The following is a 22,355-nucleotide window of genomic DNA, read 5'->3' as shown; positions in this document are numbered from 1 at the left end:
CGGATTGAGGGGAAAAGTACAATGAAATGAAGGATTTGTGTTATTTTTTCTTGGAAAGGAGCTAATATCGGTCCGGTAGCTCTTTGTGCTTGGATGGCGGAGAGCAAAAGGAAAGAGGTGCTTCCATCCCAGTCTGGTATGACTCCTGCTGGAATAAGTGGGAGGCGTTGCATGAGCTCTGCTGGAAGCTGGGAGAGGTCCCTGGGGACATCACAAGGGAACTCCTGGCCAGAAGAGACCAGCTGAGCCAGCAAAGCCAACTCCCTGCTGCTGCAGTCAGGCGTGGTTGGATACATAGCACCTGCTGTGGACAATGCCAGGTGCCACGGGCTGTCCCATGTGTCTCAGAGCCTTGTGCCAAATGAGATAAAAAGCAAGAGACTAAATGCCACAACAGACACTATACGAGATTAGGTGCAAATGAGGTCAGTGCCCATGTGCTAGGCTCCTGCTAGGGCAGGGATTCTCTTAAATGAAAAACATGCATGACTTGCTGGAGCCCCACATCAGAGATAAGAACAAAATGCCTCAAGAATCCCTGCCAGAGACTTGATAAATTGAAGAAAAAAATGGAAGAAATTTCCTTCAGTGTCTGAAATTGGTAATTCAGTTAATCGTGAGCATGTAAGTAGGATGAACCAAACAGGCACCCATGAGAAATGAATGCCATTAAAACCATCCTGCCCACACTGACACACTAATGAAAAATGCTGGTTGACATGATTAATTGTTTTATCATGTGAATGTCTGTGTAGATGAAACCACCCTGAGACGTCAGGATGGTGTTATCCATCTCCCACACCAGAGGTAATGAAGGATCATTCACCCTGGGTGGCTCCTGCACAGGTGCCTTGGGTTAACACACACACTAAAGAGGCCACAAGGGTCTCACTGCCTCAGATCAAATTTGCCTGCCGAGATGGAAGTTGGAGTAGGGGAGTTTTTCCAGGAGGTGAAGAAAGGCTTTAGGATTGATGAGAAGAGCCATGGATCTGAGCTGCATGGAGATACAAGTACATGCAATAGGTGAGGGGTTGTGGGGTCAGCAAAGGATGCTGTAGGGCTGTTCTGTACCTCTGTTTCTGTACCAAAATAGTTTGCGTAGTGGCCCTTTCTTTGTGAAAGTTCACTTTTGCTTACTGCTGGTTGGTTTTTAAGCACAACCTGATAGGATGTGTGTGAATGGCTCAAAGCTATGCCAGGGGAAGTTCAGACTAGATATAAGGAAGAATTTTTTTTTTTTTTTTACCATGGGAATGGTCAGACACTGGGACAGGCTTCCTAGTGAGGTGGCTGATGCCCTATGCCTGTCAGTGCTGAAGAGGCCTTTGGACAATGCCCTCAGTAGCATGCTTTGACTCTTGGTTAGCCCTGAAGTAGGCATGCAGTTGGACTTGATCTTTGTAGGCCCCTTCTGACTGAACTGTTCTATTCCACCTTTTGTAGGAGAAAAGCAGAAATAAGTTATTTTCAGACAAGTAGGTTTTCAATATTATAAGCTATGAGTTGTTAGAAACTGCTAAAATGATCCTTTTCAATCATTTTAAAACAAAGGATTTTGATTCAAGAAGCGTTATAGTTAGGAAACATGTTCACAAATTTTAAGATCATACACTTTTTCAAAACTGGCAAACTGCTCAGCCTCAGCTAACCCTTACTCAATTTTCATGCTTGATCTGCCCCAAAATCTCTAATCCTGTATGGAGAGGCCCTTCTTTGCCTGTGTCCTGTGCTGGTAGCCAGCACTCCAGCATGCTGGGGCTAGGCTGGTAACAGCAAAGCCCTGCCTTCTCCTCCCAGACAGGCCTGTGCCACCTAAGAAAAGCCCCAGGGAAGGCTGGCAATGTGGAAGCACACAGCTGGCCATGTGCGTGTCTGGCAGCCCTGCTGGGAGCTGGAGGAAAGCCCTTAGGGGCAACAAGGGCAAGTTGTGCACTGTGCTGCTGGGCTTCCTCTGTCTGTGCTGCCCCACAGGAGCCTCCCAGCCCTTGTCTTGTTTAGGCCAGAGAAGAAAGGAACAAGACTTGGAGGATGCCAGCAAGCAATAAAATACAAAGCAGTCCTTTTTCTTATATAGTAAATGAATCACTTTCTGCCATGCCTTTTGTTAAAGCTCTTAATCCAGCCTGTAAATAGGGACTTTCCCTTTGGACTGACTGTTTAGATATAAGACTTAGAGCTGATCTGAAGTAATGGGATCAGAAAATAGGAGATATATATCAAAGAGAATGATATATATGCTCGTGCTAGCAAGCTCACTCCTGCAGCAGCGCTGTGCACTGTATGCAGGTGTGGGTGAGCACAAAGCTGCTGAGGTGTTCCTGCGGGCTCAGGTGAGGGCCATGGCCACTGAATTTGTCCCTGTGGCCCCAGGGCCACCTGCTCGCCTTTGGGCTCTGTCAGGATCCTCCACGAGGAGGTGAGGATGTAGGAGGCGGTGTCACTGCCTGGCCTAGGCCTGCCAGAGGAACCCAGCGCTTCAGGGTGCTGAAGCAGAGGCTGGCGGCCCTGGGCCTTGGAAATAGCAGGGGGTGACCTGACCAGGGAGAAAACCTGTCAAAACAGAAACTCAGGATAGAGTGAACCCGTAGCCAAAAACTATAATGATCATGAAAGAAACTTGTCCACATTTGTGGAAGAATGATTTGTCTTACTTCTTATGCTACCCAGACTTTTATAATTAATCTGTATCATTTTGGGGGGATTTCCTTAATGCCATGCCATACCCTTCTGTAAGTACAGCAATGGCAATGCGTTGTGCTTCCTGGCTTTGGAAACACTCCAACTCATAGTTGGTTTCTGCAGGAAAAATTCCTGAAGCTTCACATACTTGTCTTCCTTCCAAAGAGCCCTCTGACCCAGGCAAGGGTTTCTGAAATCCTTAATCATTTTCTGCTCACTGTAAATCCTCACTGACTGAACAGGAGTTCTTACCAAATAAGAAATTAAACAAGAGCTGGAATTTATTGTGGTTCTTAAAGATTAACATAAAAATATCTTGAGTATAAATACAATGTATATGTTTTTATTCTAAATGTATAAATAACTGAGCCGCTTGCACTCCATTTTGTACATAAGAAAATCCAGATGCCATTTGATTCTATTTATATTTTCCATGACAGTTTATCATCAGCTTATTTTTTTTTTTCAGTAGGTACTACTAATCCCCCAAATATTTTAGAAGACACTTGAAGTAATATAAAGAGGTAAGCCTCAAACCAGTTACATTTGGGTCATTTGGAAAAAGTTGCCCTGAATAGAGGGCTCCAAAACCAAAGTGGACTTTTTTCCACTTCTTGTGTAAACCATGTGGAAGGTCACACATCAATAAGTAGACCAACAGAAAAAAAATACCGAAACAAAATTTCTCTGCTGCCTAGATATGTTTTACACATCAGCAGAAGTAATAATCAATATCTGTGGCAGCTGTTGGCCTGAGCAAATTTCCTTCCCTGTTGAAAGCTCTGTGTCAGTGCAGCGTGCCAGCTGGGGACACAGCAGCATGAACTGCAGCTTCCCAAAGGAGGAAGCAAGGGGCTCTGCTGCCTGGCATGGCCCCTGATTCCTAAGGTCCAGATCTGTTGTTTGTTACAATTGCAGCTCTTTCTCTGAATGGCATGAGTAATGGACATGCATCCATGTCCAGACTCTTTAAAATAATCCTTGTTGCCTCTGTACGCTCTTCTCAATTATACGGGCAAATTTTTCTATACTGGTCCTGTTTTCTTCTTGAAGTAAACCTGCTATCTGTCAAAGTCAGAAGTTACATTATGAACATTTAAAATGGTTGCAGGTATCTGTATTAATGTGTTTACTCTTGAACAGCAGGAAGCTGTGAAAAGTTTGCTTTGAAACAATTCCTAACATACCTTTTAAAATATCGGTAAAAGAGATGTTTTAATTCAACCACACAAATAAAAACCAGTTTATAATTTTTCTTCTCTGCTTTATGTGCTATAAACACTTGAACATCTCCAACTTCAAATATAAAGCCATACTATTTAAAACACTCAGAATAAACACCTTCTTTGACTTCAGCATCAGTATGAGCATTACTAAAAGATGTGTCCTTCACAGCCCACTTCAACTTTACAGTGAAAAAGCTTTCATTTCAGTTGCATTAAATCTCAACTAAGTTGACTAATAAGCTGGAATGGCAGACAATGGCGTGGCACCACATCAGATGCTGATGCAAAATGATGATCCAGTGGTGAGAGGCCTGCCACACAGCTTGTCTTTTCATACTCATCGCATCTAGGGTGGGCTTGGGGTGAGGTGCTGTGACCCCAGGGCTTGCTGCAGATGTCTCGCTGCTTTCTGAGTTCACCTGGAGCAAGGTTTGTCAAGTCTGTGTGCTGGTCTTCCATGGGCAAAGGAGATCTAACGTTTATCAGCACTGCAAAGGCATCAATGCCTCCAAAAAGGCCTTTAGGGTTCCCTGTGAGGAAGATGGTATACAGCATAAGAGATGAATAGGATAGAGAGATAAAGGGTTAATGTTCCGCCACAGGTTATCTGTCTCTTACCTTTCAGGAAATCCATTATGAATTCATGTCTTTCTTTACATCAAAATTGTTTCATGGCTAAAAAAGAGATCTGGGAACCTGTTTAGAGAGAGGGTGACATGGAACTATATATGTCTTGCCTAAAAAGTATTAGTTAGAGAGCAGATAAATGTGTAACTGCATAGTAAGGTAGAGAGAGGATGAGATTAAATGTTCAGATACATACGCTAATTAGAAAGGATGTGTACATCCACATATAGAGAACCTGACAGTGAGAAAATGACAGAGATCCAGCACTACAGTGAATTATAAATGTCAAATTACAAGGATACATGTAAAAAAAGCTTGTAACTGTTAGGAACTAAACTCTGTATTCAAGTGAAAGCTGTTGCCTTTATCATCTTCTTAAATCCCTCTAAGGTGTTCTGTCATTCACTGTCATTTTTTTTACAGAAGATAATAAGATATATGTCACACAAGTGTCCAAAACTGCTTCTCTGCCATTGCCAGGGCACACCTATATATATATATATATTTATAAAGTATTCTATTCTTTTTGAAAGAACAACACAAATATGAAGCAGGAGGTCTGCTTAAGTATTAGCAATCAATTACAAAATGTTTTTTCCCCTCAGATGTGGTAAAATCTATCCCATGATGCCCAAAACATAGGGGAGAAAAAGGAACAAGCAATGTGTGTTCAGATTTGGCTGTGGACTCGGTAGGCTGTCAGAGAGTCATAGGATGCACAATAAAAATGGATGCTAACTAAATTTTGATGTGCAAGAGCATGTGTTTAATTTGTAAGATGTTTTGTTTAATTAAAAGGTAAATACCTTTTATAATTCTTCTCACAGACTACTTGAGAGCAGCAACAACACCTACAGAGCTCTCAGGATGACTGAAGAACTTCTTTGATGCATCTGATCCATGGGGTAGGTACATTTAAATGAGAACAGCTCGCTTTTTATTAAGTGAGGTTTTTGAATTTACACAAGATTGCTTACTGCTTCTAAAAACTGCCAGACATCAGTTGCAAGATATTAGCTGCACGAAGCATGTAAACTACTCTCATGGAAGTGTGCTAAAAATCCCTCCTGCGAGTAGTCGACTCAGAGCCAACACTCACCCTAGCACAGACAGCTTTCATCAAGCCAAGGTGTCACCTATGTAAGAAGGCATGTTCACCAGACCCCTCTGCATACATGGTGCCCAGTGGTCACGTCTCTTTGAGAATTGCTTTCCTTAATTATATCCTCTCCTTCTATGCAATCCCTGAGCTTGCAGAGCATACAGCTAATTTCCATCTCCTGTAAGGTCCTGAGGTTCACCTACCCCAGTCCAGCTCACGGCCCTGCACCCAGCACAGCCTGGCATCTGCCCGGGGTGCCCCTTGCTCCGGGGGGCTGGGGTTGGGGTGAGGTGTCACATTGGGCACATCTGGTGTGAGGAATGGTGCTGTTGAACGGAGAGCAAAGGGCACTGAGCACTGCCCTGTCACCCTGCTGCGTCTGCAGTTGTGCTCTGGGAGCCGGGCATCTCCTGCCAGCTGCTTCGTGGCACTTTTTGGCTACAACCACTGGTGAAAAGCACAGGAGAACTGTCCGGCTCCACGAGACAGCCACCTCTGCTACCAGCAGGTCTGGGGCAGCACTGCCAGCCGGCAGCTCTCATTTTGTTAGTCTGCCTTTACCTGACAAGAAGGGCTGGGGACAGGCGCAGGCTCTCCAGCGTGCTGAAGCTGGAGCCTGTTCTGCTCGGAGGGTCTGATCCTATCAGCCTCCAGAGAATCCGTGTCTGGCACTCCCAGTCTGTTGTTCATATTGGTTCGGTCTCAGCTGAGCTATTTCTAACAACGAAGAACATATCTGGGAGAGTTACAGTTTGCTGTAATCATATTTTTCCAGTTTTTCTCTGTGATAATTACTCCCATAAATATCATTGCTTCACCTCAGCTCAATAGAGTGCTCTTGGTTTCTGCACTCAGCCTCAACCTTCCAAACTCTGACTGCAGTGGAAGGACAATGATAATATTTGTTATTACTGCGACCACTCAAGCTGAGGATCTGTCAGGGTTTCCATTTCTGGTCTATTTTCTGTGCTGTATTAGCTGATCAAAAATTGTCATCGGAAATGAAAACTGGAAGAGCTAATGCATTAAATTGTGCATGTGTGTTTAAATAATAATAGTAAGACTGACTTTGTCTTCAACCAGACAAAGACTTAAGAATTGGGAGTCAGGATACAGCTTTGCAGTTAAGCATGTCTGACTTCACTGCTGGCCTCTGGTTATAGTTCAATTTATTTATTTTTTTTTAATAATCAATGGGCTGCAGATCTCAGGAATTCCAATCCCAACCACATTTACTGCCCAACAGCTTTTAGGATAGACCCTTAGAGAAGATTTTATAGGACTAGTGGCTATTTCTAATGGTCAGGTAAGAGTCCGAGACAGATTTGGACTCAAAGTGGCAGACACTGGCAGCACAGAGCAAGGAGGCACTTGGTCTGAGAGCACACAGTGTAAGCAGGTGTATTATGAGGGTAGAGTATTGCTGTTCCTCTTTTAAAACTGGGGAAATGTGGCAAAAGATTTAAGACTTGCCAAACATACCCCTGTTGCCTATGGCAGACCTGGTGTTTAAACCAAAATCTCTGGATTTTGAATGTACCCTCTTAACTACAAGGCCACCCTTCCTCTCCAGATGATGATATATAGGTATATAAATGTGCATTGATGTAATGCCAAGTTATAAACCACAAGCCTTTCAGAACTCATGTCCCTGATAGATTGCGAAAGAACTTGAAGTCAGGAGAATTGTGGTTTGTCTGACCTTATGCTAATCATTCTCCCTGCTTGTGTCTTGGTCAAACTGAAAATGGGTAGAATAATGAACCCTTTTGAAAACCGTATTTTCTGGGTGTTGGTCGTGACCCAGTTTTCATAAGTTGCTAGGATATTGGGATAATCAGGGAAATGAAGATTCTATCTTATGAGACAAGACTAAAAAGCTTGATTTAAACAAAGGAAATGACGAGAAGGAATATTAGTACACTGTGAGGGGAGTAAATATCAGAACTAATTAAGTTCAAGGACAAAACTGGCATCTGAACAAATGGATATAAACGGGCCCCTAATAAATGTAAGCTGGAAATCTTAAGAAGCTGAGTTATGAGGTTCTGGAACAGCTTTCCAAGGGGAATAGTAGGACCAGAGACAGTGAGTGCCTTTTAAATGGATCTTGATCGGTCTGTGAAATGGGTATCATGCTTGAGAAACCAGAGTGAGTCTCTCGGGCCACATGGGCCTGGTGTTTCCAAGTAACATGCAGAACATCGCCAAGTTAGGGCACCTTGGCCACATTCTGGAAAAAAAAGAAGTAGCCAGTCCCAATGTGTATCAAGTTATGTCACGTATGGTTTTTTTTTAGGTTCCTTCTTCAAGAGAGCCTCTTCAATTCCCCGATTATCCCACCGGCCTAGCACTCGACTCTCAGTCTTTCCAGGGAATCCTTCCCTGCCCTCAAGCAGCCAGAACAGCTCCATTCTTTCTCCATTCTTTGGACAGCACCGCTCGGGGGGGCGTTGAACCCGCAGCGTGCCGGGGCCGGACCCCTCTCCCCATCCCCGCCAGCCCCGGCGGGACCCCGCGCCCCTCTGCGGGCGGCCGGCAGGGGGCTCCGCCGCGCCGCGCAGGCGGGATGCGGCCGCGGGGGGCTCGGCTCCGGGGGGCTCGGCCCCAGCCCCCCGCCGGGGGCTCGCAGCCCCCCGCTGCCGCAGCTCCGCGGAGCCCCCCAGCCCCGCCGGGAGGGGCGAGGCCGGCGCGACCCGGAGCCCCCGGGCGGGCGAGGCGGCGGCGGCTGCTCGCAGACAAAAGGCGCCGGGGGTGCGGGGCTGTGCGGGGCTGTGCGGGGCCGCCCCCGCGGGCAGCCTGCGGCGGGGACGGGGCGGCCCTGGCCGGAGGGAGCGGCTCCGGTGCCGGTCCTCGGGGCGGCGGCCAAAGGCCGAGTGAATGCTGCTAGCCCCGGGTAGGGCGGAGAGAGAGAGGGGGTAAAGCAGGGGGTCGTTGTGAACCTGTGGTCAGGTATAGGAGAAAGAAAGAGCGTTTTTCTTTCTCGGTCATTGAATTATAAGCAACGCTAATTAGATCGCTTTAATATTTTTTTCCCCCCTCTGGTAGAGCATCGCGTGCATTACCAATAAGGGGGCACGGAGGATTTGGGCTGCGGGAGGTGCGGAAAGTTGTCGCTGCCCCCCTGGGGAGCAGAAAGCCGCCCCTCGGGGCCGGGGGCCGTGGGGAGGGGCTGCTGCCGGGCTGCCCTCGGCAGGGGTGGGCGCTGCCCCCCGCTTCCCCGGGGCTCTCCCTTGGAGCAGGACCGGGAGAGGCCAACTCTCAAGTTGTGCCTGGTGGGAAAGTCGCCCCGACCGGGAGGGATCTCGCTTTGTTCCTCGGCAAACCGTGGAAAGGGCAGGCTGTGGTCGAGCAGCTTCCCCTAGTCATATGGGGAGAAGGAGAAAGAAGACAACGTGTCCTCAGAGCGGTACCTGCCCCCTCCTGCCCCAACCCCTCCCGGCCGGGGGTGCAGGAGGGCAGCCGGGGCAGCGCACCCTGCCCGCCTGTGCCGGCTCCCCACGCTCCTTGCCCCTCCTAAAGCCCCACTTCCGAGCCCTCGTGGTGGGGAATCGGCCCCGGTGAAGTCGGATTTTCTTCGGAAAGGGGCCCTGGGGTGCGGAGCCCGGCAGCTCCTGGCTGCGCTCGGTCCCTGCCGCGGCTGGGAGTTGACCTGCAGAGGGCAATAGTTGGACGCAGATGCTAACAAAGGCAGCGAGGCTCCTTGGCTCGGCACGGTGGCCGGGACCCAAGAATGCTGTGTAGGTAGGCAGCGGTGCTTAATTAATGTATATTGAAACAAAAGATCGGCTAAATTGTTTGATTTGTCTTTAGGCTACGTTTTCGAGGCTAATCTAATTCATAACCGTTAGATTTATTCTAAAGAGATTAACACAAACTTGCAGGAGGGGCACGCAGTTAACTCCAGGATTACCCGGTAACACCGCTTGTTTACCGGAACGGGGACGTGCGGCCGGGCGGACCCGCACCGGGGCTGTTGGTAGCCCCCTGCCCAGCCGGCGAGGAGCAGGAGCTGCCGGGCTGGGGGCGGCGATCGCGGCAGCCTCGGTTCAGGGAGGCCGCCGGCGCCTGGGGCGGCGGTGAGGGGCACGGGGCCGTTGTCTGCGCCCGGCTGCGGGGGTCGCGGGGGCCGGGGGTCCTCCTGGCAGCGCCTTCCCCCAGCCCCGGGAGCGCACCCCTACGGGGGGGACTTTGTCTCTCCCCGTCTGCCTGGGTAGACGCGGCAGCCGTAGCCGTCTGTGGCTCGCGTGCATATCTAGTGCTTTAATAATTACATATACGTCTCTATAAGCTCATTATTCAGGAAAGACTAGAAAACGCGAGCAAATTGGAGTGTTGGCAGCAGGGGTGATTGCAGGTCTGGATGCACACTCCGTCTCTTCCCAACTCGCCGCCCCCTTTCTCTCTCTCCCCCCCCCCCCCCCCCCCCCGATCATATTTATCTGAGATTATGTCAAATTTCACTGATCGGAAATGTCTTGCCCAAAAGCAATTCCCGCTGGAAAAAGTCAAAAGGGTTCCTGGCATTAAAACGACCTTGCGTCATTCCTGATGAAATTAGCAGCGCTGCATGTTTAGAGACTTGCTATGGATGCACTTTGGTCACAGTAAGAAGTCAGAGATTTGGGGTCTAACCCCCCGTTTGAGCAGGAGCCGTCTGCTTTCACTAGCTGCGAATCCCGAGACCAGCACTCGAAAGCGTCTTAGACCCGCAGTCCATTTTTTGCTTGTCTTTAAGTGCAAGCGATGGGAATTGCTAACCTCGGCTAAGAAAATTTCATTTCCCCCATCCTGCTAAACGGTTCTGGTCGACATATGTTTGTTATCAGAGAGAAGTGCTATGAACACAGAGCCATTTTCTTAGCAGCTCTTTGACTCTGTGTTACCATAGTCCCACACGGCATTGGTCCTTTCCCGTTGGGAAGTCATGAATAAGAGACTATGAAGCTTGCACGTCAGATCTTCCTCAATTAATCCACCATTAGCATGTTTGGGATCCTCTACTGGATGGTTAACAGCAGCTTTGGTAACTGTATGCTGTCCATACCCAATTATGCTCTGCTAAAAATGAACTCTGCAGAACAACCTTCCTGAGCTGTCAGTGTCTCCCGTTTTCCTATTTTAACGCTTGTGTGTAGTGGCAGGCGACAGATGGTGTAGATCAGATCGATTTGATTGCATTAGGCGATTTTTTTTTCCTCCTCTCCCCCCCGACTCCTTTTCTGGAAGCCCACATTCAGCTGAGAAGCGATCGCCGGGGACATGGGAAGCAAGAGCAGCCGCCGATGTGTGAAAGCAACGAGACACGGCCAGCCAGAGGCGCCGGGGTCCCTTCCCGGGGTTTGTTAACATGGTAATCCGGCACCAGGAGAGAAAGCTGCTTTCTGCTGCCCAGAGCCCGTTCCCCATCACACATCAGATGACTCCCTGGTTTTACACACAGTTGGAGTTCTGCTTGAAACCTGGATTTAAAGGGTAAGCACTTCAATAGAGGTGGATTTCTGGTGGTTACTCGGGTAGGTGGCGAAGAGAGCAAGCTTCCAGAGATTTTAAAAAGAGCCTGCCTTTTAGCGGGGATTAATATTTTCTTCTTCCTCTTTTCTTTCTTTTTTTTTTTTTTTTTTTGTCGCGTTCTCTCTCTCTCCCCCCCCCCCCTCCCCCCCCATGCCCCCCTCCCACCCGCGAGCCCCCTAATTCCGAACAATTTCTCGCACGGAGAGATACCGCGCCTCTCTATTGACGGATGGGCTCTGGGATCGATATCCTCCCCCCCTCTGAAATTTGCTTTTCGTGGCAAACCCGAGCTCTGCTCGGAGCTCCGCTCCTGATAGCTTAATTGTTTCATCCCCTCCACCCGTTCCCCTCCCTTCCGTCCCCCCCTCCCCGGGCACGGCACAGCCGCTGCAGGCGCCCCCGGGGGCCCTTCCTCGGCCTCCCCGGGGCCGGGTCTCCGGCTCGGGGGGCTCTTTCGGCGGGGGAGCGGGGCGGCAGCGCCGGATAAAACATGGCTTTCGGGAGCCGCCGAACAAAGGTATTTAACGCCGAGGCTGCGCCGCCACCGGCGCTGCCCGCATGCGGCGGCGGAGGTGCGAGGTGGGCGCTGCGCGGGGGGCCGGGGGCGAGCGGGGCGGCGGCGGCGGGGCTGCGGCGGGGCTGGGAGCCGGTGCGGAGCTGTCCGGTGCTCGGTGCTGAAGGCCCGCGGCTGCCGGGCCGGGCCGGGGCCGGGCAGGGGCGCGGGGAAGTTTCGGAAGGCTCCGAATTGGCGGAGGAGCGAGGGGGATGGAGGGGGGGGGGGATTTTTTTAGGGAGGGGAAGGGCAGTGTCGGAGGGACGGGGCTAGGGTGAGGATGGAGCCGCGCGGGTTTTCTTTGCTGCGGGAATCGCACTCTTTATTTTTTTTTTAATTATTATTATTTATTTATTTTGCTTTAAAAAACGCGAAGTTTGGATTTCTGCCTGATTCTCGATGCATTTGTGGAGCGCCTCCAAATTTCGGAGAATACCAGCCTAGGTGTACCACGTAGCGTGTTTTCGCCACGACTCGGTGCATTTTACTTTTCCAAGCGGCTTTTGTTCAAGTTGAAGGCAACCCACGGCATCAGTTATTTCAGTTCTAACGGCGGCTAATGGGGTTACAGCCTTCAATTTCACAGCGGGGAAAAATTATAGTGTTTGTTATTTACTTTCTATCTGCCATTTAAAATGTAACTTCAAAGCTTCCTGCGTTAGAGGAATATAGGAAATTACACCTAAAAGGAGATTAAAATAGAGGAGAGTTGGATTATTATTTTTTTTTAATTTTATTTAAGGTAACGTGGCTGTCAAAGTGGTGTGGTTTGTGGATGTTGTTGGTTTTTTTTTCTCTCCCTTTGTTTTTCTCCTTTCTTTCAAAGAGGCACGAGCCTGTGGTACAAAACAAACGCAATCTTCTCGTGGCTTTTCGGAGGAAGCATAGTGGCAATACGTCAAGGGAGCCGAGAGCTCGTGTTGAGGAAGGAATCTGGAGTAAAAGCCAGCGTCTTGCATTCATTTCATTTGGAATCTAATCAACAAGCTGGTCGGTCGCAGAGCGCCAGGGCTGAGGAGCGCTGTGCGTGCTGCGCAGTCCCTGCTGGCCGGGGGAGCGCGGGGCGCCCCTGCGGGGTGCGGGAGCTGTGGCCGCGCGGTGCTGGCTCCCGGCCCCCCCCCCGGCACTCGCACGGGAGCTGTCCTTAGCCTTAGGAGCTGGGGGGAAATGAGACGGAGAAGTTCCTGATCGCCAGGCGAAGTGTGCCGTGCCGTGACGTTGCAGAGACCCTTTCTGTTTAGTTGGCGAACAATAAACGTTTATTATCGCCGCGGCAGATCAGCAGACAAAGCTTCCCCCTTTCCGCCTCCCCCAAGTACGAGCGCTGCTGATAAGGGAACGGCTCCGGGTGACGGGCAGAGCCGCAGGCGCGATTTGGCGAGAACTTCTTTTCTTCGCGCTCCGGGTCCTCTGCGCCGCGGTGCGCTCCGGCTGCCTCGGGGCTGGGCGCTCCCCGGGGCGCGGGGCCTGGCGGGGGAGCGCCGCTGCTCAGCGCCGAGCCCTCGCTGCCTCTCGCTCGGTTTTCCTTTCTCTCCGTCGCTTTCCTTCCTTCCTCCCCGCCCGCCCTCCTCTCTCTCGGTAGCGCGGCGAGTCACTGTGAGTCAGGACTCGTAAAACGCGTTCGCAAAGCCCGGACGAAAAAGTCTCTCAGGCGTGGCCGCTGCCGTATCGGAGCTCTTCCGAGCCCACCTATGCAAACAGATTGGTAATATTTGTGTGCTTAACCGTGCGTCTCTTTTACAGGGATCTGTTGCTGCGTGTGACATCCCTCGCGAGCTCCCAGGGAGAGCTGGTGGAGCATACAGCTAGGGAATAGGATGCCGGAGAAGCGCGGAGGAAGAGACCGGGCAACCACCAGGTAAACTCAGCCTTACTTTGATTCCCTCTCGCCTTGCCTGCAGGACCCTGCCCGCCCCGGCAAGGCAGCGGGAGCGCAGAGGACCCGTCCGCGTGTGTTAAACGCCCGCTCCTCTCCTTTGCCTCCGCAGGACGGGAAGGCACCGCGCCCGCTGGATATGGGACGGGACCGCTCGGCTACCCTTGTGGATTCTCCTTCTGCTAGAGGGGAATTATAGTTATGGATTTATTGCCCCGGTGCAGCACTTCCAGCAGCAGCGGCAGCTTTCTGACTCTCTTCGGTGACGGGTATTCTTGGGTGGATAATACGGATTACGTTGTTATTGCTTAAGAATACGCGTAGTCGAGGAGAGTACCGGCGGCGGGCAGGCAGGCAGGCAGCGCGACCGCCCCCAGCCCACCAGCTGGCTCCCAACCTCCTCTAGTTGCCAAGGTAGCACCTTTTCCATCTTTTCCTACGCTTTGCAATGTGTCGCTCTGTCTGGGTCTCTGCCGGGCGGGGGGGGAGCTCGGACGCCCCGTCCCTTGCGGGGGGGTGCCCGTCCGTGGGTGCGTGTGTGTATGGGGGGTTGGGGGGGGAGAGGGGGGCGTGGGACCGGGGCCGGTTCTGTCCCTCCCGGGGACCCCCAGCCCGCGCCGCGCCCGCCGCCCCTCGCCCCTCTCCGGCGGGGAGAGAGGGGCGGGGATGGGGGCCCCGCCTGCCGAGGGTCCCCCCCTCCTTCCCCCGGGTCCCCCCCCTCCGTCCTCCCCCCGGCACAGGGGCTGCCCGCGGGGCAGGGGCGGCAGCGGCTCCGCCCGCAGCCGGCGGCGGGGCCCGGGATGCCGCCCCCTCCCCAGCCGGGCTCCGGGGGGGCGGCCGCGGCCCCGTGCCCGCAGCAGCCGGGCCGTGCGGGGGGGGGGAGCTGGCGAGCACCGAGCCCCCTCCTCCGCCCCCTGCCCTGGCTGCGGGGGCGCCGAGGGGCTGCCGGTTGTGGCCGGTTGCTTCGAGGGGGGTGGCAGCCCCCTCCCTAATCCTTGCCCCCCGGTAACGACGTGGTGAGGGCGGAATTAAGGCCGAGGGGTTGGTTCCCTGCCGGGGCGCAGGTGGTGGCTGCTCTGCCCCCTCAAAGGGCTGAGGGCTCCCCCAAAGGTACCCGCAGGTGGGAGATGCAAGCACAAGTGTTGGTTCCCGTTACTGTCCCAGCCGTGCACGTTGCTTTAACACAGAACAGGTGCATCCGTCCCTCTCGCCAATCTCAGCAGCAGGGTATGGGCTTTGGTAAAAAGCCTGGCCAGTTTTTTGGATGCAGTGCTTAGGAAAACCAAGGCATAGCATTTTCCCCTGCTCTCCTACCTCCAAGACTACTAAAAGCAAGGAGCAGGGGGTGATCGCTTTTCCATTCCCGGCTCAAGACCTCTCTGCACACCCCCATGATCCCAGGTCTTGTTGCCACATAATGGCAAGTGTGAGACCGCGTTTCAGCCTTACATGGATTAGATCAGAAGCCATTTTAAAGCAAGACCAAGGGCACTGTGATGAGTTAGCCTTTTTGAACGGATCCTTCCCCAGGCTCAGCTTGGATGAGCATGAGAATGATTTTTAATACGGGCAAGCCAGATGTGGGGTGATCGTTCAGTTGTGAGTGCGAGGCGGGATCATGGAGAATGTCTTTCACTCTCTCTCTTGCTTAGCAATTGAAAGGCCATCTATGTTCTGCTTAATTATTTCAAACAACTGCCAAAGGAATCTTACTCTGTTGCCTTCAATAGCGCGTGGAGCTCTCATTGTTACGCAGACGTGTGGATCTGTTATTCTTTAGACACATCTTTGATGCTAGTACTCTGATCCCCGTGTTTCTCTAATACCACTTGAAAGCAGATTTTTTTTTTCTTGTAGTTAGTATGTTCAACAGCCTCAGAAATAATGCTAAATTATGCTTTAAAAAGACACGATCAGCTGCTAAATCATAGTCAGTTCAGCACCGTAACACATCCGCATTCACAAGTGCTGCAACAACAGCGATGGAAACACTATTTTAAACATCCAGGTTTGTATTACAAACCTTCCTCTGATCTGAGCTTTTAGTTGACATTTTCCCTTGAGTCATGACTTAGAGTATTATCAGGAGTTCCCATTTCATCACATAAAGGATGTGGTTTTGTTTGCTCTTCGCTTGGTTGAGTATCTCGTGCAGTACAGACTGGACTGTTACCCATAAATGCAAGCTTAGCGAAATGTTCCTTTATACCTGGTTTCTTATAGTTGCTCTCTGTTTAGCATGATTAGCTGTTTTTGCTGAATAATGCCTTAATGACAGGGTTAATGCATTTTTAATGCATGCACTCTTTGTCAAAATTAATGTTTTGATGATTGTAGCTTTCTTTTCTCTAAAATCTTTCGGGATTTGTCATGTTATGGGTTTAAAAGAGTGAAACTGTAAGGTCTGATCGGAGAAGTGCTGGATATGCTCACCAAAATGATCATAAAACATTGTTTAAATGCTCAGTAGCATAGGAGCTCTTCGAATTACGTTTTCCAATGGCATGATCTCAGAATTGCCCTCCTCAGGTTCATTAGCGGTTCTAGGGTCTGTCACGTACGGCTATTGAAGGGCAGAAGCATTGGTTTCTGAGCACCTTGTCTCTCAGAAGAGGCTGTTTATGCTGTGGGCCTGATCCCCTGACTATGTGGAGCTTCTGTGGGACTGCTCTGAGAAGCAAGGTTGCTCCTGTTAAATCCAAAATATTTGGGGCCAGATACCACCATTCAATGCCATAGCAAAGCCCCAATCGATTTAACTGCGGGAAAGATTAGACCCTTAGCGAAAGGGATGTTTACAACTCTACACTTCTTATTTTTTGATTTTTAGAAATCCAGAATCCTGTGTGCTAAAAAATGAGCCTAAAAGCCCTCTGCCTTTAGTAGTCTAACAATATTTTGTTAACAGCAAAAATATACTAGAAATTTATAGAGCAACATAATAAAGAATTACTTTATAAATAAGGGTATTCAATTGTACCGGTGCGAGTATTTTCTAAGATGACATTTTAGAATGAGGTTTGTGGCAGCACCAACTGTGTGCTAACAGCTATTTTGGTGAGTGCGTATTTAATTAATTTAGAATACTAAATATCTGTTCTAAAATTGTTTTTGTAATCTGCATCCTGGTAGAAAATTAAATAAAGAATCAGCCCAAAAATAATTACTTGAACTTAGCCTATTTTTAAGGGCCATAATCCTCTGAAGATTTATATCCCTGGGTCACTTTACACAGCTGCTCCCTAGGTAAGTCTTGGCCGCGCCAGGCCCAGCTGCATTTTGACTGGCACGGGGTGGCCGCGGCCTGTGCCCTGCTGGCAGCGGGTGGCCCTGCTCTGTGAGGGGACCAAGGACGCTGGGACCTTCCCACAGTGGGCACTGCCCCGTGGCCATCCCACAGTGCACCCACAGCACCCGCAGAGAGGGGAGAGGAGCTGCAGGCATGAGTCCCTGGGCAGGCGAGGGAGTGGCCCTGCTGGGGTCCGCGTGTAGAAGGAAGCGCTGCTCCTCTTAGCAAGGCCCCATGGTATGAGATGAGGGCTTCAGTTTGATTTCAGGTGCTTTTTCTGCAAATGCTGCAGCCCCTATGCATATGTCTGAGTGGAATATCCGTATCACTGTACGTATCTCTGACCGGAGGCTGCAGCGTGCTGTCCAGAGCCCCACTTGTACAGCCCCGGAGAGGCAAAACCCCCACCCACCTCAGCAGGGGCTGCGAAGGCTCAGCACGTCTTTATGACTGGTGCTGTGATTCCTCTCGCTGCCTGCAAATTTCCCCAAAATAAATGTACACAGTATTGCATGCAGATAATACGTGCAGTTCTGCAGGCATCTTTCACTGGGATGAGTCCTGCTTTCCTTTTTCAAGACCCCACCTGATTTTGCAGGGAGCGTAGGATTTCTTCCCATTGCAGGTCATTGTCTTTTGTGTCAGTTGAGGTGGTTCACAGAGTTTTCTTGAAGAAACTGAAAACAGATAATGCCTATATGTACACACAGATACACACACAATTTGCAGCTGTAAGAATAAGCTCTCTAGCCTTTTTCTATTTCTTTACATCACACTAGAAGTAATGTATACAACTGAAGTTTTATGCATTATTTTTAATAAATAGTCTACGCACAAAAAATGCTTTTTCTTCTCTTCCTTTTAAAAGACGATTATATTTCTGAAAAACAACCCCTAGTTATTGCCTCTTAGCTGTTCTAACACCTCACCGTTTAGTGCTGTAAAGGTAAACCATAACACCCATTACTAACAATCATAAATTCTTACAGATTCTGAATCTGTCTCCCCAAACCTTTAACTATGGAAACATTTCCTGGGCATTCCATGATGCTTGCACTCTTTTTATTCTTACCATTTCGTAACCAAATTGCACAAAAATCAAAGGACGCGATTATCATATACCTGCAATGCATAGAGCTATTTATAAAATGTTGGCTCAATAATAACAATGACTCAAAAGGAATTTAAATGACAGGCCAAAAATAAGGCATCTAAAAGCTAAAACCAAAGTCAGAACTCCTAGAGGTGATGGGCAGAGTCTGGCAGGGAAGGACAGAGCGGCTCCTAAGGCAGGCGAGAGGAAGGGGCCTGGAGGCGCTGGCTGAGGGTGGCCGTGCCGCAGCTCTGCGGAGCCGCGAGGCAGCCTGGGGATGTGGTGCGGGCAGGGCGTGCCACGCGGGTGGAAACCACGGCTGCACCAAGTTTGGAGGTGTGATTTCTGGAAAGTCAGTACCTAGTTACAAAGAGTCCGCAGAAAATGAGGTGAAATGTTTCAGAAGCTAGAGGGATTGACTGGTGGGAAAAATAAGAGCCCTGCATATATAGCTGGAAGGAGTAATACGTCTGTGAGTGTATGTCCACATACATAGATACATGCGTACCTAGCCAAAGTTACATAACAGTGCCCATGCCATAAAAGAAACGAGTATCCTGTTATTGAAATTTTCCTCATGTGGAAGTCAGCAGGAGTTTTGCCATTGATTTCCAGGCTGCCGCCTGTCTGCAGGAAGGTAACCTGGTGCGTGCAAATGAACCTAGGGGCGGCGCGGGGAAGAAGTGTAGTATGGCTGTCAAGGAACAGTCCCTGTCGGGGAAGCCAATACGTACAGCCAGTGAGGAATATAATATGTAGTAACGTATACATTATGTGTATAGTAATGTACAAATAGATAAAATAAATAGTAAGATGAGCAATGGCACAATCTTCAGCCAGGAACTCCCTTCACTAGGAGATTTAAAATGAGTTTGGCCAAGACAGCGCAGGCACCAGCAGCAGCTGGAGAGCCACCTCTGGAGGCCTTCAGGCCTCTGTTTTCTGTGCTGCACTCCTGTGGGGTAGCAGTGGGTCAGAAAATTTTCCTGTACGTGACGGCAATTAGGAAGAAAGAGGTAGGCCCATGAAGGGCTACTTAAACCTACCAAGTTATCCTCTCAGAGTATTTCAGAGGCGCTAGTCTTCATCTTTTATTTGCTTCAGCACCAGTCGTCGCCACGGTAGTGCTCTGTATCAGTTCATCTGGATTTTATGTAATGTACACCCTTTTAACATTATGAGATTAGGCATGAAATGTTGAAATAATTCAGCTTTTTAAAAATATATATTAAAACCTGCTGATTCATAACTTTGCTTGGAATGTTAGCAGTTCTCTTGCTAAGACAGGGTGATATCACAAAGTTTATTAATGTTCACAGGGTCAGCCTAGCTTTTAAATCACTCCGAATCAATGACAAAGTGATCACTGTGGGATTGGTCTTCTGGAGAATGAGGGAAATTCTGAACTAGGTCTGTACAGCATCTAATTGTGCAGCCTGTTACCAAAAAAAGAAGCATCTTACTGCATCTTACAGAGGGATTTACATAGATAAAGTAGATTTCATATGACTTCTTTTAGATTATCTGAGAGTAATAGCTTTGCAAGTATTCACATTCTCCTAACAAGAAGTTGATGGAGAATTCAAATAAAAATGCATCACTGTAGTTATTGCATTTTATAGGACTTATTTATTTATTTTTTAAATAGGTGGGGAATAATAAGAACAGGGAGTCTCGATGCATATGCATTAATGCTTCATTCTATCTGGAAAATAAACTTTTAACAATTATTTTTAAGAGAAAATTTACCTGGTTATTCCAAGAAAACAGACCACTATTACCTCTCTGCCAAAATGCTAAAAACATTCTTCTAAAATACAAAATTATGCAATTTAATGCCTGCTGTTTTATTGAAGAAACAGTTATTACAGTCTTAATGCTTTTGCTGCTAAAAATGACCACTAAAGAGGGGAAATTATTCATTGTTCCACTGCTTCGTTTTCTCTTCTACCTGGCTGCCCCCTTCCTTTTTATGATACAAACAAAGGGTTAGAGAGAACAGAAGTTGTTTGTTTTTGTTTTGATTTTTTTTTTCTCATTGTGTTTTACTTTAGAAACATCAGGATCATGTAATACCCTATTTATTTATTTTTTTCAAAATGTCTTGAACTATAGAGAAGAGCAGTGAAAACTTCCTCAAACCTTGGTTTAAGAGGTGACAATTTTTCTGCCTCTAAGAAAGCGGCCTGTTTTCCTGCATGTTTTCCATGGGTCTGAGTTACACAGAGGACAATAAAATGATTACTTTTGAGGTTTCAGTAAAATCACTTTCTTTATTACTGTGCATGTCGCGTTGCCCTTTGTTGTGCTATGACATTATGCTACTGTCGTGTGTGCGGTGATATAAATGCATTCGCCTTCAACCATTCACGAAGTCCCTCAGTGAAACAGGACCTGCGAGTCCTGCCCTAAGAAGCAGCAGACAAAGCCACTTTCCCTTTGGTCTCCGTGTTTTGCTGCTTGTCTTTTACGTGTATGTAAATATGTTCTTACCAGCATAGATCGTAGGAGCGGTACAGACCCTCAATTAGGGCTGAAAATAGTGATGTTTAATTTTCATTTGTGGGAGCTGCAGTGAATCAGTGCTGCTTGCTCAGCTCTGGCTCTCCGCTACAAAGGGAGGAAAACTCCAGCAACGGAAAGGAGCCTGAATGGAGTGATGCGAAATCTGAGCAATGCAAAACAAATAAAGCCCCGCACAAAATACTTAGCTGGAGTTTTCATCTTTGACTTTTATCAAATGCCACTGTATTTGGAGTATTCCACATTCATTGGATGCAAAACTTAAATAAGTGCCCTGTAGAGTGGCTGGGAATAATAGCTCTGCTTTCTCTGATAAAATTTCTCTTCTGAGATTAGCTCCGGAGCTAGCAGTAAGGTCAGTATTTCATTTCATAGAAGTCAGCTCATGCTGACAAGGGTTTGGCCTCCTTAGTGATGGGCCGTTTGCTGCTCAGAAGTGTGAGGAATGGCTTTCCGAAATATCGATAGCTTGCCTTCGCTAGGGTTCACGATCAGATCTAACTTGCAGTATCCGTGTGCTGCAGCTACGGGCTGGGAGGGCCTGGGCCTGGCACTACCCCGAGCTTTGCTTTTCCAAGTACGAGGCCAGCTCTGCCATTAGCGTAAACCAGTGGCTTATAAGAAAGTCAAATGAGATTTGTGTCAGAGTAGCCCAGACTACAGTTTGGTCTTGGGATTTGAAAAGGAATAGAAAAATTAGGCTGCAAATGTTAATATTCTGCTTTAGCTCGGTTTTGGTGTGGTTGTATGTAAATGTGCTTATACGCACGTGCACACATGTACAGAGCTGCGTCTCCTTCCCATGGACATTTCCCACAGCTGTGTGGCTGCAGTGGTGCCTGCCATTTAACGAGGACCTAAGAGTGCAAAATCTTCGTCCTGGTGCGCTTTGATTGACATGTGCGGAGATTTCAGATAAAGGCTCTGGGATCCCGCTTTTCAGCCATAAAAGGAAAGCAGGCGAGCTTCATCCCCAGCTAAACCGTCTGCACAATGTACATCAATAATGAGACAGCATCTATTTATATATTGCTCGCTGGAAATGACTGAATTCGCGCAGAGCTCGGCGAGGCAGCCGGAGCTCCGCCAGCCTCCACGAGGCTATTGCTGGCACCCAGGGTGGTGGCTCAGATGCACAGGAGAGGAGGCAGCACCGGGGTTGTGCCATGCCATGGGGAAGGCCACCAGCCCAGCCCAGCCCTGCTCTGGGACAGTGGTGTGCTTGCTGCCCACCCTGCGCTGCAGAGGGAGCAGGGGAGGAGCGGCCTGGGGCACAGCGCTGCCCCTCCACCATCTTCCAGCCCGGCCTCTCCCACCATTTTGCCTGAGGTTCACCGGGAGAGGGGAGGAAAGCCTTACTGGCTGGGTGTGCACTGATGCCTTTTGGCCGTGTCACCGCAGGTTTTCACCAGTCTTGCTCTTCCCTTAGAGAAATGGTGTGGTGGTGAAACCCCATCCCTTGTCAGGGCTGCGGGGCTGATGGCGCAGTGGTGAGACCGAGGTGCAGCGCTGACACACGGCCTGGCAGCAGGAGCCTGCTTGTCCGTGAGAAGCTTAGCACAGGCAAGGTGCTCAAAAAACCTCACCAAAGCTCAATCTAGACAGTGATTTCACCGTGTCCTTTTTCACTCCCTCTCTCCTTGGTGGCTCTTGTGTGCTTTGCCCATATGCTCTGAAGCTATTTGGTTTTCAGTTTTATGTATGTTTTATGTAAATTAGAAGAATCAAGCTCCTCTGCTTGCTGAATTATAAATCGAGTGGAGATTGGCAGACTCCCATTAGGCGACGTCTGCCCATTACTCAAGGTGCAGGCACCCAGGCCAGGTGGCTGGCTGGGCCAGCACAGCAGAGGAGCAGGGAAGGGGCTGCC

At 49.2% G+C, this 22,355-nt stretch overlaps 2 long non-coding RNA genes across 5 annotated transcripts in view; both read left to right on the top strand.

The window, feature by feature from the left end:
* Positions 1–905: 905 nt before the first annotated feature.
* Positions 906–8,051, top strand: LOC106016832 (uncharacterized). Of its 2 annotated transcripts, none has more exons than XR_002401727.3 (4): positions 906–1,026; positions 3,152–3,206; positions 5,363–5,440; positions 7,937–8,051. It is a non-coding gene; the product is annotated as an uncharacterized lncRNA (long non-coding RNA). The 2 variants fall into 2 exon arrangements; XR_001189819.4 differs by lacking the exon at positions 7,937–8,051 and adding an exon at positions 5,532–6,692.
* A 1,165-nt stretch (positions 8,052–9,216) lies between these two features.
* Positions 9,217–22,355, top strand: part of LOC119717629 (uncharacterized) — a 43,289-nt gene continuing 30,150 nt past the window's right edge. The window contains exons 1-4 of one of the 3 annotated variants that reach the window (XR_011810948.1): positions 9,217–9,381; positions 10,867–11,112; positions 13,448–13,562; positions 13,693–13,994. This is a non-coding gene — a long non-coding RNA (uncharacterized lncRNA). Of the gene's footprint in view, positions 9,382–10,090; positions 11,113–11,409; positions 11,669–13,447; positions 13,563–13,692; positions 13,995–22,355 lie in introns of those variants that run through there. The other 2 variants (XR_005267500.2, XR_005267501.2) reach the window with 2 other exon arrangements.

This window comes from Anas platyrhynchos, chromosome 8 (genome assembly GCF_047663525.1).
Source record: "Anas platyrhynchos isolate ZD024472 breed Pekin duck chromosome 8, IASCAAS_PekinDuck_T2T, whole genome shotgun sequence".
NCBI lineage: Eukaryota > Metazoa > Chordata > Aves > Anseriformes > Anatidae > Anas > Anas platyrhynchos.
This window is presented reverse-complemented; position numbering and strand designations above follow the sequence as displayed.